Raw genomic sequence first — 17,501 nt, forward strand, 5'->3', positions numbered from 1 at the left:
GGGACTTACGAAGGGTCAAATGAACTGAAGGAGGTTCTCAAAAAGAGTTCAAGATCCTCACAACTCAGAGAGTAAGCAGATTTGAAGGCAATGGTGCAAATGAGAGCCAAATTCAATGGGTATATATAGGTTTTTGAGGACCGTTAGGATCGTTTCTTGATAAACGTGATCACATCTGAACCGTACACCTTTACCCCCTGTTTTTGGCAATCTATGGGCAGCCCCATGTTTAAAGAATGAGAGTACAAAGCTGGTTTTCATCAAAAACCAACAACAAACTGGTTTTCTGTTACTGTATAAGCCTCGCAGCCCGCGTAGGAGGACCCTGCAGACTTACGCGACCCGCCAGCCAGTCCAAAACAGCAAACAGCTTTTCTGAATTTACAGAATCAGTCCCTGAGAGCATATAAGGTTATTTTAAGCACGTTCAAGGCCCGTTAACCTCTTTTTAAGGCTCCACTAGGATGATTAAACATAGGGGACATGAAACATGTTCAAAAACATGTCGGATGTCGGTTCGTTTGGGCGTACGGTCACGTTGCGCGTCTAATTACGACGAAACACGAACGGACGCTAAAAACGATCCAAATTACGCGACAAGTGGGATTTTTTCATTCCAAACACTAGAATAAAATATTTTAGTGCTTACATAAATTTTTGGGTGTCCGGGGATATTCAGAATGCGAGATATGCGCGAAAATGCAAACTTGTGCACTTTTTGACACTTTTAGTCCCTGCATGACGTAAAAGTTTATTTTTTGTGCATCGAACACCTCTAAGCCCATACCTAAGCTATATATAAGATAATTAGGGCATTTTTAACTCATGGTAATATTCCAGAAGGTCCGAATCATACGAATCGACATACTTTTGCAGTTTGGCGCAAATAGTCCCTTAATTGCGCAAAGTAGCGCGAAATGCCGTTTAATGATATCCAAGCCTTCCATAGCCCATAATGGGCATTTCCGATCATGAGTTTAATTATTCTATGCTTTTGATTGCTTAAATGATCACCAAAAGGCGTAGATTCAAGAGTTGACGCTTTAGGCCCCTCTAATGCGCAAACTTGCGCATTTCATTAATTAATAGCATTGAAGCCTTATTTAATTCATATTAAGCATTCTTGGGAGTATTATTAAGCACCACAACGCTTCGGGTTCCCTAAAAGGTCATTCAGAGGTATAATTAAACATATTGACACTTTTAGTCCCTTATATTTACAAAGTTGCGCGTAACGTCACTTAAAGGCACAAAAGCCTTGGATGGCCAACGATTGGCATTCCCGAGAGTATATTCATATATCATGAAGTTCTCGGTTTGTTAAAAGGTCACTCAGAGGTAAGAATTAACATGTTGACGCTTTTAACCCTTTATTACGCAAACTTTCAATTAATTACACAAACGGCTACACTTGATCAACAAGTGGCTCATTCGTGAATATAAAACCATAAAAGGTTATTCAAAAACTTATTTTAGGTACGTTTTCTTTCATAATTAATGTTTTTCGATTTTTCTAAAAATTAGTCCCTTAAATCCAAGGTTTGACTTTATTAGGGTTTATTACACGTTTCAACATATCATTGGACGTGCTTTTACGAGGTGTTACATCCTCACCCCCTTAAAAGAAATCTCGACCTCGAGTTTTGCTGAAGTAAAGGAAGTACTTTCTTTCTTATATTGGACTTAATCTTCCCCAGTACATTTGGGCCTCTAAGGCACCCTAGTTGACCTCTATAATAGGTACATGTATCCTTTTGGAGGTTCTTAACCTGACGATCCTTAATCGATACAGGTTTCTTATTATATCATAAAGTTTTTGTAATCTGCCTATCATTATGACAGTGTGTTTCTGTAAGGTCCGCTTCTCCATAACTAATAAATTACTTATAAGAGTAATTTAAAGACATCAAAAATACCAACTTTAATACATAGTAAAATTTTTACAAAAATTGCGCATGACCCGTTCGTAAAACGAACATGCCCCTTGTTTTTAACATAATTAACTAAACAACATTCTACGATCCGTTTGACATTAAACTACCCAAAGCAAAGACAACAAGTTTTACAAATGTACGACTACTAACAAAGTTGGACAAAATAACAAGTCATGGACCAAAAGATGCGAATAAGCTAAGCGGAAGCGTTTGGTATAACAAGGCATGGACAAGTGCTCGCTCCGATTCTCCAAATCGCCTAAAGTGAGGATTTACCTACATTCAACAACAAAGCTTTAAAAGTTAGTTATCATACTTGCTAAATCATAATCTCATCATTTTAGTTTCATCCGTAATATGAGCTTACATCTTTCTTACACTTTCGACTACCCAATTGCTTGGGTTTGGCATATACACTCTCAATGAGAGTTAAGCATACACATTTAACCCGTATAGTTGGGTTATTCTCTTCCAACATAATCCTAGTTCGTTCCGGTTAACGGATTGAACCTCATACATTCGCTTTACATTTATGGCCACCCGTTCAAAACGAGTGGTACCATTTCATTACTCGACCCGGTTCGATTCGAACTGGTTGGCTTCCTTAGCTTAATATAGCCTTTATTAACATAACCAAATCCGCGAACAGATTTGTTACTTATTTACTAGTCACTATTTTCATTACATCATGGCTATTTATCAAAATAAAAACAAGATTTAATTAAGATTTTTGTATGCAACGGAACATACCTCGATCCAGTGAGCCTTCCGACTTCTTAGAGCTTGAACCCTCTTCCTTTATGCCTATATCAACACATACATTCGTTCGTTTAGCACCCGAAATTTCTTTCTTTTTATTTTCTTAAATTACACATAGTTGGTCATTCAAGCATTTCATCAAACACATGGCGGGTTTCGCATTTTCGGGACATTTACTCATCTATCTATCATATATTTCTAAGCTAATTACTTTAATCATTCAACAACAATCAATTGAGCCTTACTCCATATCATGTTATCTAGTGATTTTACATCATAAACAAGGTTATTCTTCAACAACACACACACATATACCAAAACTTGATCATTCTAACCCTAGTAACTTCTCATCAATTTGGGTCTTGGCTATTAAGAACAAAATTGCTAGAAATCAAACATGATTCTAATACTATATTGTCACACCCCAACCGATGGCGGAATCATCGGGGCGCGGCACTGAGCGAAACAGATTGTTCAGAAGTTTCCATAACAACTATTTATATAATCCAGTTAAAGATACGTCCCATACCGTATCCCGAATAAACAAACATGTCATTACAGATAATCATCCAAACAAGAAATTCCGTGCCGACAACTCAGATTCAAATATTATTACAGCAATTGTTTATCTGCTTCTAGACCCCTATTCTGTTGACTTTCTGGCTGAAATGCCAGAGGACAAGATCTACAGACAACTATGCCCTAGACACTTGTTCTTGGTAGACAACCATTTGTTGGGGACTTCTAGAAACTTATTCTAGCCTCGCTTTCCTAGCAAATAAGCATCCTAAATACCTGTCACATACGTTAAAATAAAGTCAATACATAAAATGTAAAGGTGAGCATACAAGTTTGATAATAGCATATAGAGTTTGGAATAGTTTACGCATAACCAGCACGTACACAGAGGAAACGAAGCATGTTAATTATCGACATGGACCTATCGATACCAATGACTGCGGGTTGACCGCCCGAGACGGTTCGCAATACATGATTACCACCGTAATCCATGCAAGTAATTGTCCTTAACAACCCCCGTGTGAACGGGTGCTAAGTCCAAACTATAGTACTATGTCATTAAGGCATGTAGACGGCATTCCACGTGTAAACACAATCAACAAGTATTCATTAAGTCACGTAATACATGCATATTGGTTAGCGTTCAAATAGCTTGAGTAGTGTGATTGTTCGTGTTTTGATATAAGCAACGTATGTAACACCCAAAAGTGCTAAAAGCAAAAAGGGATCGAGTATACTCACAGTGATTGATTATGGATTGAAGGGAGCGCTGAGAGTAGGGTTAGCCTGAATAGTTCGATAGCACAACAATGAGTAACGTGGAAAAGTAAGTAAATGTGGATGGATCGAATACTATGTCGTTAAGGCAGGTAGACGGCAGGTTCGATCGAACGGGCTGTTCAATCGGCTGGTATGTCCGTTTGGACAGTCCTGTTCGATCGGCCGGTAGGCTCGATCGGCTGGGCCATTCGAGTGGATTGTTTCTTCCTCTGGCGTGTTTTGTGTTTGAGGATTTGAACTTTTGAAGTTTTCGTTGTAGTATATGAGAACACTAAGGTGTTCTTACCTTTCAGGTCGATCGATCGAACGGTCCGTTCGATCAGCCGGCTTAACCGATCGGCTGGGAACTTTTGAAGTGATTCTCAACAGGATGTCGCTCGATCGAACTGACTGTTCGATCGGCTGGCATTCTTTACTACGAACGAGTTGTAAAATCAATCAAGTGTTGAAGCATAGTATCTCATGATCCGAAGAGTAATGTTTACCAATCGAGTAGCATACTCGATCGAACATCACTTCGTCAATAACATACTTCGTAAAGTTTGAAAAGTGAGACGCCATGTGCTAGCCGATCGGCTGGCCCGGTCGATCGGCTGGTATGTCCGATCGGCTGGGCTGTTCGAACAGCCTAGCCGTTTGGCCAGCATTTCTGACCTGGTCAGCCTTTCGCCTAACACTTGGCTGTTTGATTACTTGTTGTCATATCGAGGTAGATTGATAAAGAGTTGAACTATGATATCCTTCATTCCTACTCGTTTCTTCGGCTTGGACAGGAATCACCCAAGTCCGACCGGTGAACGGTTCGGAACGTCGGTTTAGAGTTTAACCCATCGTCTGGGAACCTTGTACATAGAATCCGAATCTTGAACCTCTTAACTGTTAGAATGATTAGTTAGCCGGTTCAAGCTCCGTTTCTACCGGTTTTAAGGTTTCGGGTGTAAAAGGTTGAAGAAAGTTGGAAATTATTCCTAAAAATGTTAAGATTCTTACAAATCTTAGTTTGTTTATGTGGAAACCGGTCAGATCTAAGCTATTCATGGTTGAATGAGGCCAAGGTTTGGTGTTCTTCAAGAACACCATGATGACATCACCCAAGAACACTTAGATCTTGGTGATTTCGCGGTTAGAAATCGAGTTTTGAAAGATAGAAAGGTGTAGAGTCATGCAATTATCAGAATCGTACAAGAATTAGAGTGAAAACTTACCGGAGTTGAGAGAAATCTGAGAAAAGGTGAAGAAGAAGGCTGGTTCGGTCAGAGCTTTCCAAAAATAGAAAGTGTAACAATGACAGCCCTATTTATAGGCTCCAAAAGAGGAAAATGGCAGCCGATCGGCCAAGAGCTCCGATCGAAAGGGCTGCTCGATCGGCTAGGAAGATGCTAGCCGATCGGCTGGCCTGTTCGGCCAGGATGCCTCCTGTTCGATCCGCGACCCACTTTGAGCGTTTCGCGACGATTTTCGATGTTTCGATTTCGATGGACGATGATACGAATACGATAGAGTTCTTGGTCAAGTTACTTTCAGTCCCAATCACTATATCTACATACAAGCATCTACATTTCACGTTTTGATGTCGGTTTCGATTGAGTTTGATTGCTTTTCGAGTTTCGATTCGATTTTCGATTGATTTGTTTGAATACCACACCAAACATATAAGTAAACACGCACAAGTAACACATAAGGCACACACACACGTATAACAATACCAGAGTTCACATAATTCGAGTCTCAAGCTTGATTGATGAATCGATTAGCTTGATTATTGATTGATTAACTTTATCGCATTGTTACTTCCTACTATTCACAGTCGTAAATCGGTCGCATTGATTAAACATTCGATCATTTCATTTAGACAACACTTACTCCACATAATACAAAAAGTAAAAAGAAGTGTTAACAGTCAAAGAAGTCAAAGTTGACTTGGACTTTGACTTTGACTTTGACATTCGAAAACACGGGGTGTTACAGACTCCCCTTGTTTAGGGAATTTCATCCCGAAATTAGGTCGAAGGCTACACAAAGCCGTGATTTACCAATTTGATGCTTCAGATCTATTTATTTAAACAACTGCGGGTACTTGGCCTTCATGTCGCTTTCGAGTTCCCAAGTGAACTCCGCGCCTCGTTTGCCTTCCCATCGGACTTTCACGATCGGGATGCGAGAGCGCCTGAGTTGCTTGGTTTGGCGATCCATGACTTCGACAGGCTTTTCCACGAAGTGTAAGGTTTCATTGACCTGAAGATTGTTGAGTGGTACGATTAGATCATGATCAGCAAGGCATTTTCGGAGGTTAGAGATGTGGAAAGTCGGCTGGACGTTACTGAGTTCCTCTGGTAAGTCGAGTCTGTAGGCGACTTTTCCAATTCTTTCCAGAATCCTAAAAGGTCCAACATATCGAGGCGCGAGTTTCCCTTTCTTGCCGAATCGGACTACACCCTTCCAAGGTGATACCTTTAGAAGTACGTAGTCACCAACTTCAAATTCAAGGGGCTTGCGTCTTTTATCGGCGTAACTTTTCTGTCTGTTCCGAGCTTTCACCAAGTTGTCTCGAATCTGGTGGATTTTGTCAGTCGTTTCTTGTAGAATCTCGGGACCGGTTAGTTGCGAGTGACCGATCTCGTGCCGTACAATAGCCGATCGACATCTTCTACCATACAAAGCCTCGAAAGGTGCCATTTGGATGCTGGCATGATAGCTGTTATTGTACGAGAATTCCACCAATGGCAGGTGTTTGTTCCAACTACCACCAATATCTATGACACACGCTCGGAGCATGTCTTCAAGAGTACGGATTGTTCTTTCAGTCTGTCCGTCGGTTTGAGGATGGAATGCAGTACTCAGATTAAGCGACGTACCAAGGGCCGCTTGAAACGTTTCCCACAATCTCGAAGTGAACCGAGCGTCACGGTCTGAAATGATGTCACGAGGCGTACCATGATTACAAATGATCTCGTCGGTGTAGATTTGGGCTAGTCGCTCCACCTTGTAGTCTTCTCGTATCGGCAAAAAGTGGGCTGATTTCGTTAGACGATCGACTATGACCCAAATATTGTCATGACCTGATGGCGTGGGCGGGAGTTTTGTTATAAAATCAATAGCTATACTCTCCCACTTCCATATGGGTATCGGCAGTTGTTCGAGTAAGGCAGAAGGTCTTTGATGTTCAGCCTTGACTCTTGCGCTAGTTAGACAACTTCCAACGTAGAGGGCGATATCTCGTTTCATGCCCGGCCACCAGTACTTATAGCGAAGGTCCTGGTACATCTTGTCTGCACCGGGATGAATAGAATACCGGGTTTTGTGGGCTTCATTCATGATAATCTTTCGCAATTCGGTCCGCTTAGGGATCCAAATTCGGTCCAGATAATAGAATATCCCATCGGATTTGCTTACTAACTGAGCTCCATCGTGATAGATTCCCTCTTTCTTCAATGTACGCTCGTTAAAGCAAGCATGTTGAGCTTCGCGAATAAGGGTCTCGAGATTGTGCTGGGCTTGGATGTTTCGAGTACTGAGCACGTAACTCTTTCTGCTGAGCGCGTCGGCTACCACATTCGCCTTGCCTGGGTGATAACGAATCTCACGGTCGTAATCGTTGAGAAGTTCTACCCATCGGCGTTGACGCATATTAAGCTCTCTCCGATTAAAGATGTGTTGTAAACTCCTGTGATCAGTGTAGATTGTACACTTAGTGCCATACAGGTAGTGTCGCCAAATCTTCAATGCAAAGACAACCGCGCCTAGCTCGAGGTCATGGGTTGTATAGTTCTTCTCGTGGATTTTGAGCTGACAAGATGCGTAGGCTATAACCTTGTCTCGCTGCATGAGGACACAACCGAGACCCAGGTTAGAAGCATCACAGTAGACAATGAAGTTGTCGCTTCCACCGGGCAGCGTAAGAATCGGAGCGTTGCACAACATATGCTTGAGGGTTTGAAAGGTAGTCTCTTGTGCGTTTCCCCACACAAAAGGCTTGTCCTTATGAGTAAGAGCGGTAAGTGGCAGAGTGATTTTGGAGAATCCTTCAATGAATCGTTGATAATAGCCCACTAATCCGAGAAAAGAACGAACTTCTGACGGGTTCTTAGGCGTAATCCAGCTTTTGACGGCTTCAATCTTCGCGGGGTCGACATGGATGCCCTGACTATTCAGGATGTGACCCAGAAACTGAACCTCCTCCAACCAGAACTCGCACTTGGAGAATTTAGCGTAGAGTCGGTTCCCCTGGAGTAACTCGAGAACCAAACGTAGATGTTGCGCGTGTTCGGCTTTCGTTTTGGAATAAATCAAGACATCATCGATGAACACGATGACGAAACGGTCAAGATAAGGCTTACACACGCGATTCATCAGGTCCATAAAAACCGCGGGTGTGTTGGTTAGACCAAAGGGCATAACAACAAATTCGTAATGGCCATAACGGGTTCGAAAAGCGGTTTTGGGGATGTCTTCCTCTTGAATCCGCAGCTGATGATATCCTGAATGCAGATCGATCTTAGAGAAACATGATGCACCTTGTAGCCGATCAAACACATCTTCGATTCGGGGCAAGGGGTATCGGTTCTTGATGGTTAGCTTATTCAATTCCCGATAGTCGATGCACATCCGGAACGATCCATCCTTCTTTTTGACGAAGAGGACTGGCGCGCCCCAAGGAGAGGTGCTTGGGAGAATAAAGCCTTTTTCGAGTAATTCCTGGAGTTGATTCGAGAGTTCCCTCATTTCGGATGGTGCGAGTCGGTAAGGGGCTTTGGCAACGGGGTTAGCTCCAGGAACGAGGTCGATGCGGAAGTCGATATCACGACTTGGTGGTAGTCCGGGAAGGTCATCAGGGAACACCTGAGGAAATTCACGAACCACTGGGACGTCTTTGACTTCAACTTTCTTTTTCTTTTCCTTCTCCACTACTACAATGTTGGCCAAGAAGGCTCGGTATTCCTTGCGGAGATACTTGCTGGCTTGAATACATGACATAAGCTTGAGACCTTTCGACGCTGTTTCACCGTACACACACAATAGATCACCATTCGCGAGCGAGAATCAAATCATCTTTTCAAAGCACACAACTTCAGCATGGTTTTCGCGAAGAAAGTCCATGCCTATTATGACATCAAAGCTTCCGAGTTGCATTGGAATAAGATCGATTGGAACGATGTGATTGTTGAGTTCGAGAGTACAATCACGGAGTACAGAATTAACGGCAATAGTTCTTCCCGTAGCGACTTCGACTTCGAATGACGAGGACAGATAAGAGCGCTTACGACTAAGGAGCTTCTCGAATTCAAACGACACAAAGCAGTTATCGGCTCCAGTATCAAACAAAGATGATGCATAAATACCATTCACAAGGAACGTACCATTAACCACGTTGTTATCCGTCTGAGCCTGACGGGCATTGATGTTGAAGGTTCGGGCATGGGCTGCTTGCTGCTGTTGATGAGGCTGCTGTTGTGGCTGTTACTGCTGGGGCTCTTGCTTAACCACCCTGTTCGGGCACCTGTTTGCAAAGTGGTTAGGGTCACCACATGCAAAGCAGACTCGAGCATTGGCTGCTGGTGCTTGAGCTGCTGGTTGGCCTTGAGGGGCAGGGAGTAGAGCTTGGTTGACCGTGGCTTGAACTGGGGCTTGACGGGGACCATAGCGACAGTTCGCAGTGAAATGACCGTAAAGGTTGCAGTGAGCGCAAAAACGACAGGCTAGACCCACCGGGTGATGGTACGAACACGTTGGGCAGAGTGGGTGAGGGCCTGTGTATGCACGCTTTGCTGGCGTTGCATTGATCACTGGAGCTCAGCGGTGGTGCTGCTGTTGTTGAACTGGTATAGCTTGAAGAGGAGCAGCAGTGGTTGCGGCAGCACAGCTCTTGTTGCTGGAGCTGTTGTTCTTCTTCCTTCTTCTTGAGGACTTGGAGGCTTGAGCAGTGGTGTTGTCGGTGGACGCTGTTGTAGCTTGGTGCAGAGACTTGGTTTGCTTATCCCAAAAACCAGACTTTACTCGCTTGTCATTGATCTCAGCGGCGAGTAGGTAGGTTTCTTCGATCGTTGCTGGCTTGGCGGCGTGAACAAAGTCTGCTACACAGTCTGGTAGGGCTCGGATATACTTCTTGATAGTCACCTCTGGGGTCTTGACCTGATCGGGACATATGATACTGAGCTGCTTGAAGTGAGCAGTGAGAGCAGCGTTGTCTCCGTCCTTCTGCTTAATGACCCAAAATTCATCCTCCAGCTTTTGGCGTTCATGAGGAGGGCAGAATTCGTCGATCATGATTGCCTTCAGTTCCTCCCATGTCAGCTCGTAAGCTGCATCATTCCCACGCTTGTTTCGTTCAGCAGTCCACCAGTCTAGAGCATGGGACTGGAAGACGCCAGTAGCATTGAGAGTGCAGAGATTTTCGGGGCATCCGCTTTGTCGCAGGGTGACTTGGACCGAGTCGAACCAATGAAACATGGCAGTAGGGCCATCCTCACCGGTGAATTCCTTCGGTCCGCACGCTTTAAACTGCTTGAAGCTAAAAGCAGTCTTGCTGGAATCTTTCGAGGTATCAGCATGAGATCCTTCAGACGACTTGCTAGCGTTTTCATACACCTCACTCACAGCTTTCGCTACGGATTTGGAGATGATAGCAGCGAGACGCCTGTCTCTCTTTTCTTGACGGGTCAGACGTTGACGTGATCCAGACGACGACATGGTCTGCAATAGACATCGTCACAGGACTCAACACAACGTAATCGATTCTCACCTCACACGTCTAGATTACTAAAGCTTAGGAACACGTCGAAACACATATTACGTAATCTCATAGACACAAAAGCACAGAATCCACATAACCACATAAGCACATAAGCAAGTAGAGCACAGAAGCACATAGTCACGAAAGGCACATACGCATTTAATCACAGAGGCAGTCAGAAAACAGAAACCTATCCTTCAAAGCTCGCATGTCGTTCGTATAGCATATCGAATAGCATCGTATAGTATAGCCTAACTTAGTCGTACAGCATAACATAGCATAATATCGTCTGGATTGCAGCAACTGGAGATCGATTGGGGATAGAATAACAGTATGAGTCGTGTGTGTCGATTGAAATGGTAGCAAAATCGAATAATGTCCAAAATATAAACACGTAAACAGATAAAGCACACAGAAACACATAAAAATCAACGAGTCATCAGAGTACACGGTTGCGGTTCTCATAATCGAAACACATAAAATCGAGAGATAGATTGTCTGCGGCTACTAGACATCGACTACCCTAGGCAACTCGACTATTCACAGTAGACTTGTCATCATTTTCGACTCTAGAGGTCGTGTTTCTGCCTCGATTCTTGGGCATTCCACACGCGTTCCCTAGGTCATACTTGTGAGTTCAGGTCGTTGGAGTCCGTTGAATGCCTTGGTGAGATGGAATAATATTCGGAACAAACTGCCAAGGTTAGGGTTTCACCCCTTGGCTTAGCAATTTCTTCCTTGTTTTAAGAAAATTTAAGGAGAATTTTATCAAAATGGGGATTTCACTCCTGATTTGGTATAATTCTCCTCGTATGTTATTGAAAACGTCAGGATAAGCATGAGTAAATGGATAAATTCATCACAAGTCAACCAATTTAGTCGGGAGTTTGCGGTTTTCGCACCTATTCCTGACTAAATCACCTGACTTTAATTGAAAATTTCGAGTGCAGTGATAGTGAAGAATTGCAGAATAAGGCACAAAAACTGGGTCTGTTGGTTCCTAACTATAGTCTAGGTCTCTAAGACAGCGACCCGGACTAGGTCGTGTCTAACCTAATTCCCTATAGTTATGGCTTTGATACCAATCTGTCACACCCCAACCGATGGCGGAATCATCGGGGCGCGGCACTGAGCGAAACAGATTGTTCAGAAGTTTCCATAACAACTATTTATATAATCCAGTTAAAGATACGTCCCATACCGTATCCCGAATAAACAAACATGTCATTACAGATAATCATCCAAACAAGAAATTCCGTTCCGACAACTCAGATTCAAATATTATTACAGCAATTGTTTATCTGCTTCTAGACCCCTATTCTGTTGACTTTCTGGCTGAAATGCCAGAGGACAAGATCTACAGACAACTATGACCTAGACACTTGTTCTTGGCAGACAACCATTTGTTGGGGACTTCTAGAAACTTATTCTACCCTCGCTTTCCTAGCAAATAAGCATCCTAAATACCTGTCACATACGTTAAAATAAAGTCAATACATAAAATGTAAAGGTGAGCATACAAGTTTGATAATAGCATATAGAGTTTGGAATAGTTTACGCATAACCAGCACGTACACAGAGGAAAACGAAGCATGTTAATTATCGACATGGACCTATCGATACCAATGACTGCGGGTTGACCGCCCGAGACGGTTCGCAATACATGATTACCACCGTAATCCATACAAGTAATTGTCCTTAACAACCCCCGTGTGAACGGGTGCTGAGTCCAAACTATAGTACTATGTCGTTAAGGCAGGTAGACGATATTCCACATGTAAACACAATCAACAAGCATTCATTAAGTCACGCAATACATGCATATTGGTTAGCGTTCAAATAGCTTGAGTAGTGTGATCGTTCGTGTTTTGATATAAGCAACGTATGTAACACCCAAAAGTGCTAAAAGCAAAAAGGGATCGAGTATACTCACAGTGATTGATTATGGATTGAAGGGAGCGCTGAGAGTAGGGTTAGCCTGAATAGTTCGATAGCACAACAATGAGTAACGTGGAAAAGTAAGCAAATGTGGATGGATCGAATAGGCTGGTCGATCGAACGGCAGGTTCGATCGAACGGGCTGTTCGATCGGCTGGTATGTCCGTTTGGACAGTCCTGTTCGATCGGCCGGTAGGCTCGATCGGCTGGGCCATTCGAGTGGATTGTTTCTTCCTCTGGCGTGTTTTGTGTTTGAGGATTTGAACTTTTGAAGTTTTTGTTGTAGTATATGAGAACACTAAGGCGTTCTTACCTTTCAGGTCGATCGATCGAACGGTCCGTTCGATCGGCCGGCTTAACCGATCGGCTGGGAACTTTTGAAGTGATTCTCAATAGGATGTCGCTCGATCGAACAGACTGTTCGATCGGCTGGCATTCTTTACTACGAACGAGTTGTAAAATCAATCAAGTGTTGAAGCATAGTATCTCATGATCCGAAGAGTTATGTTTACCAATCGAGTAGCATACTCGATCGAACATCACTTCGTCAATAACATACTTCGTAAAGTTTGAAAAGTGAGACGCCATGTGCTAGCCGATCGGCTGGCCCGGTCGATCGGCTGGTATGTCCGATCGGCTGGGCTGTTCGAACAGCCTAGCCGTTTGGCCAGCATTTCTGACCTGGTCGGCCTTTCGCCTAACACTTGGCTGTTTGATTACTTGTTGTCATATCGAGGTAGATTGATAACGAGTTGAACGATGATATCCTCCGTTCCTACTCGTTTCTTCGGCTCGGACAGGAATCACCCAAGTCCGGCCGGTGAACGGTTCGGAACGTCGGTTTAGAGTTTAACCCATCGTCGGTGAACCTTGTACATAGAATCCGAATCTTGAACCTCTTAACTGTTAGAATGATTAGTTAGCCGGTTCAAGCTCCGTTTCTACCGGTTTTAAGGTTTCAGGTGTAAAAGGTTGAAGAAAGTTGGAAATTATTCCTAAAAATGTTAAGATTCTTACAAATCTTAGTTTGTTTATGTGGAAACCGGTTAGATCTAAGCTATTCATGGTTGAATGAGGCCAAAGTTTGGTGTTCTTCAAGATCATCATGATGACATCACCCTAGAACACTTAGATCTTGGTGATTTCACGGTTAGAAATCGAGTTATGAAAGATAGAAAGGTGTAGAATCATGCAATGATCAGAATCGTACAAGAATTAGAGTGAAAACTTACCGGAGTTGAGAGAAATCTGAGAAAAGGTGAAGAAGAAGGCTGGTTCGGTCAGAGCTTTCCAAAAATAGAAAGTGTGACAATGACAGCCCTATTTATAGGCTCCAAAAGAGGAAAGTGGCAGCCGATCAGCCAGGAGCTCCGATCGAATGGGCTGCTCGATGGGCTAGGAAGATGCTAGCCGATCGGCTGGCCTGTTCGGCCAGGATGCCTCCTGTTCGATCCGCGACCCACTTTGAGCGTTTCGCGACGATTCTCGATGTTTCGATTTTGATGGACGACGATACGAATACGATAGAGTTCCTAGTCAAATTACTTTCAGTCCCAATCACTATATCTACATACAAGCATCTACATTTCATGTTTTGATGTCGGTTTCGATTGAGTTTGATTGCTTTTCGAGTTTCGATTTGATTTTCGATTGATTTGTTTGAATACCACACCAAACATATAAGTAAACACGCACAAGTAACACATAAGGCACACACACACGTATAACAATACCAGAGTTCACATAATTCGAGTCTCGAGCTTGATTGATGAATCGATTAGCTTGATTATTGATTGATTAACTTTATCGCATTGTTACTTCCTACTATTCACAGTCGTAAATCGGTCGCATTGATTAAACATTCGATCATTTCATTTAGACAACACTTACTCCACATAATACAAAAAGTAAAAAGAAACGTTAACAGTCAAAGAAGTCAAAGTTGACTTGGACTTTGACTTTGACTTTGACATTCGAAAACACGGGGTGTTACATATATCATAATCTTAACCGAATTTCATAAATTTCATAAGATGCAATCAGATTTGATCAAGACCCATTTCCTACAATTTACTAAATCATAAAATTTAACTTACCAATTCGAAGAACAGATGTAGGAGCTTAGAATTCGTTGTTTATACTTTCAATTTTCTCAAGATTTCACTTGATTCTTGTGAATTTTGGTAAACTAGGGTTCATCCCCCTTGCTCCCCTCTGTTTGCTCGACCAGAACCCCCACACACGAATTGTGTGTGGGTTTTTGACTTATGTTTCTTTTAGTAACCTAGCTTTTTGGCATTTACAACTTTGGCCCCTTGATTTCATTTACTTATTAATTTTAAATACTATCCCATTTACTTCTACATTTTATCCTAAGTGGAATAAACATTTTTGGGGTGTTACAAGTCTACCCCCCTCAAAAGAGGTTTCGTCCCCGAAACCTAAACACATAACTAATCAATTAATGTCATACCAAAGAGAAACGGATAGTGCTTCCTCATTTCGTCTTCTGCTTCCCATGTAAGTTCTGACCCCTTTCGGTGCTGCCATTGCACCAACACTTGTCTAACAGCTTTGTTGCGGAGATTCTTCACCTTAACGTCTTTAATAGCTATTGGTCTTTCAACATAGTTCAATGCCTCGTCTAACTCTATATCATCAAGAGGTACTAATGTTGTTTCATCCGCAAGACACTTTCTCAACTGTGATACATGGAAGGTATTGTGAATTCCGTCTAGAGTAGGCGGTAATTCTAATCGATATGCAACTTTTCCAACCCGAGCCAAGATTTTAAACGATCCGATATAACGAGGACCCAACTTACCCCGTTTGCGAAAACGGATTATACCCTTCCATGGGGACACTTTCAATAGAACCAAGTCTCCGACTTGAAGTTCAATGGGACGCCTTCTTTTGTTTGAATAAGCTTTTTGTCGATCCTGGGCTGCTTTCAGTCGAGCTCTAACCAACTTAATCTTTTCATTCGTTACTGCTATTAAATCACTTGGCGCAAGCTCTCTTTGCCCTACTTCTCCCCAGCATACGGGAGTTCTACATTTCCTCCCGTACAGTAATTCATACGGAGCCATTTGGATACCACTATGGTAACTATTATTATAGGAAAATTCCACTAGTGGCGCAAGCTCTCTTTGCCCTACTTCTCCCCAGCATACGGGAGTTCTACATTTCCTCCCGTACAGTAATTCATACGGAGCCATTTGGATACCACTATGGTAACTATTATTATAGGAAAATTCCACTAGTGGTAAATGGTCATCCCAACTTCCCCCAAAATCTAAGGCACACGCCCTCAGCATATCAACAAGTGTTTGAATGGTTCTTTCTGACTGGCCGTCAGTTTGAGGGTGGTAGGCGGTACTTATGTGTATTTTCGTACCCACACTCTCGTGAAACTTTTGCCAGTAACGAGAAGTAAATCTAGTGTCCCGATCCGAGACAATTGACACGGGCACGCCGTGTCGAGATATAATCTCGTTCATGTAAATTTCCGCCATTTTCTCGGAAGAGTAGGCTTCTTTAATGGGTAGAAAATGAGCGTTTTTCGTAAGTCGGTCCACAATTACCCATATTGTATCATGCCCTTTTTTCGTTCTAGGAAGCTTGGTTACCAAATCCATCGTTAATTCCTCCCACTTCCATACCGGTATTTCCAAGGGTTGTAATTCCCCGTACGGCTTTTGATGCTCGGCTTTCACTTGGGAACATGTTAAGCATTTCGCGACATATTTGACTATATCGCGTTTCATGCCCGGCCACCAATAATTGGCCTTCAAGTCCCGATACATCTTTGTAGCCCCGGGGTGGACCGAATATCCTGACTTATGTGCCTCGTCATGTAGAGCGGCCTTGACTTCATAGAATCGGGGTATCCAAATTCAGCCGAATCACGTCTTGAGTCCGGTCAAATTTTCTTCTAATTTATCGATTAGACCTTTTAATCTTTCTTTCTTTAAGTCTTCCGCTCCAAGCGACTTTATTTGAGATTCACGTATCATTTCAAGTAATCGTGGCGTAACTATCATCTTCATGGACTTTACGCGAAGAGGAGACGGATACTCTCTTCGGCTTAACGCATCGGCTACCACGTTTGCTTTTCCCAGGTGATAAAGGATATCACAATCATAATCTTTGATAAGTTCCAGCCATCTCCGTTGCCTCATATTTAAGTCTTTCTGCTCGAAGAGATACTTGAGGCTTTTATGATCTGAGTAAATTGTGCATCTCGTGCCATATAAATAATGCCTCCAAATCTTTAAGGCAAACACTACCGCTGCTAATTCTAGATCGTGAGTTGGGTAGTTTACTTCATGCGGCTTCAATTGTCTTGAAGCATAAGCGATAACCCTTCCCCTTTGCATCGGAACGCAGCCTAATCCCTGGTGTGAAGCGTCTGAATAGACCACCAGGTCTTCAGTTCCATCCGGTAATGTCAAGACTGGGGGACGTGATAGTTTCTCCTTTAACATTTGGAATGCCTACTCCTGTTCTTTACCCCACACAAACTTCTCTTTCTTTCTTGTCAGTTTTGTTAAGGGTAAGGCTATCTTTGAAAAATCCTGTATGAACCGTCTATAGTATCCCGCGAGGCCCAGAAAACTTCTTATTTCGGTCGGGTTCTTTAGGGAAACCCACTTCATTACAGCATCGATCTTTGATGGATCTACTACCACACCCTCCGAGTTGATTACATGCCCCAGAAACTGCACTTCTCTGAGCCAAAAGGCGCATTTTGAGAATTTCGCGTAAAGTTTCTCCTTGCGGAGAACGCCAAGCACTTCACGCAAGTGCTTTGCATGCTCAGCTTTGCTTCGCGAATAGAC

The sequence above is a fragment of the Helianthus annuus genome, chromosome 10, assembly GCF_002127325.2.
Source record: "Helianthus annuus cultivar XRQ/B chromosome 10, HanXRQr2.0-SUNRISE, whole genome shotgun sequence".
NCBI classification, from domain to species: Eukaryota; Viridiplantae; Streptophyta; class Magnoliopsida; order Asterales; family Asteraceae; genus Helianthus; species Helianthus annuus.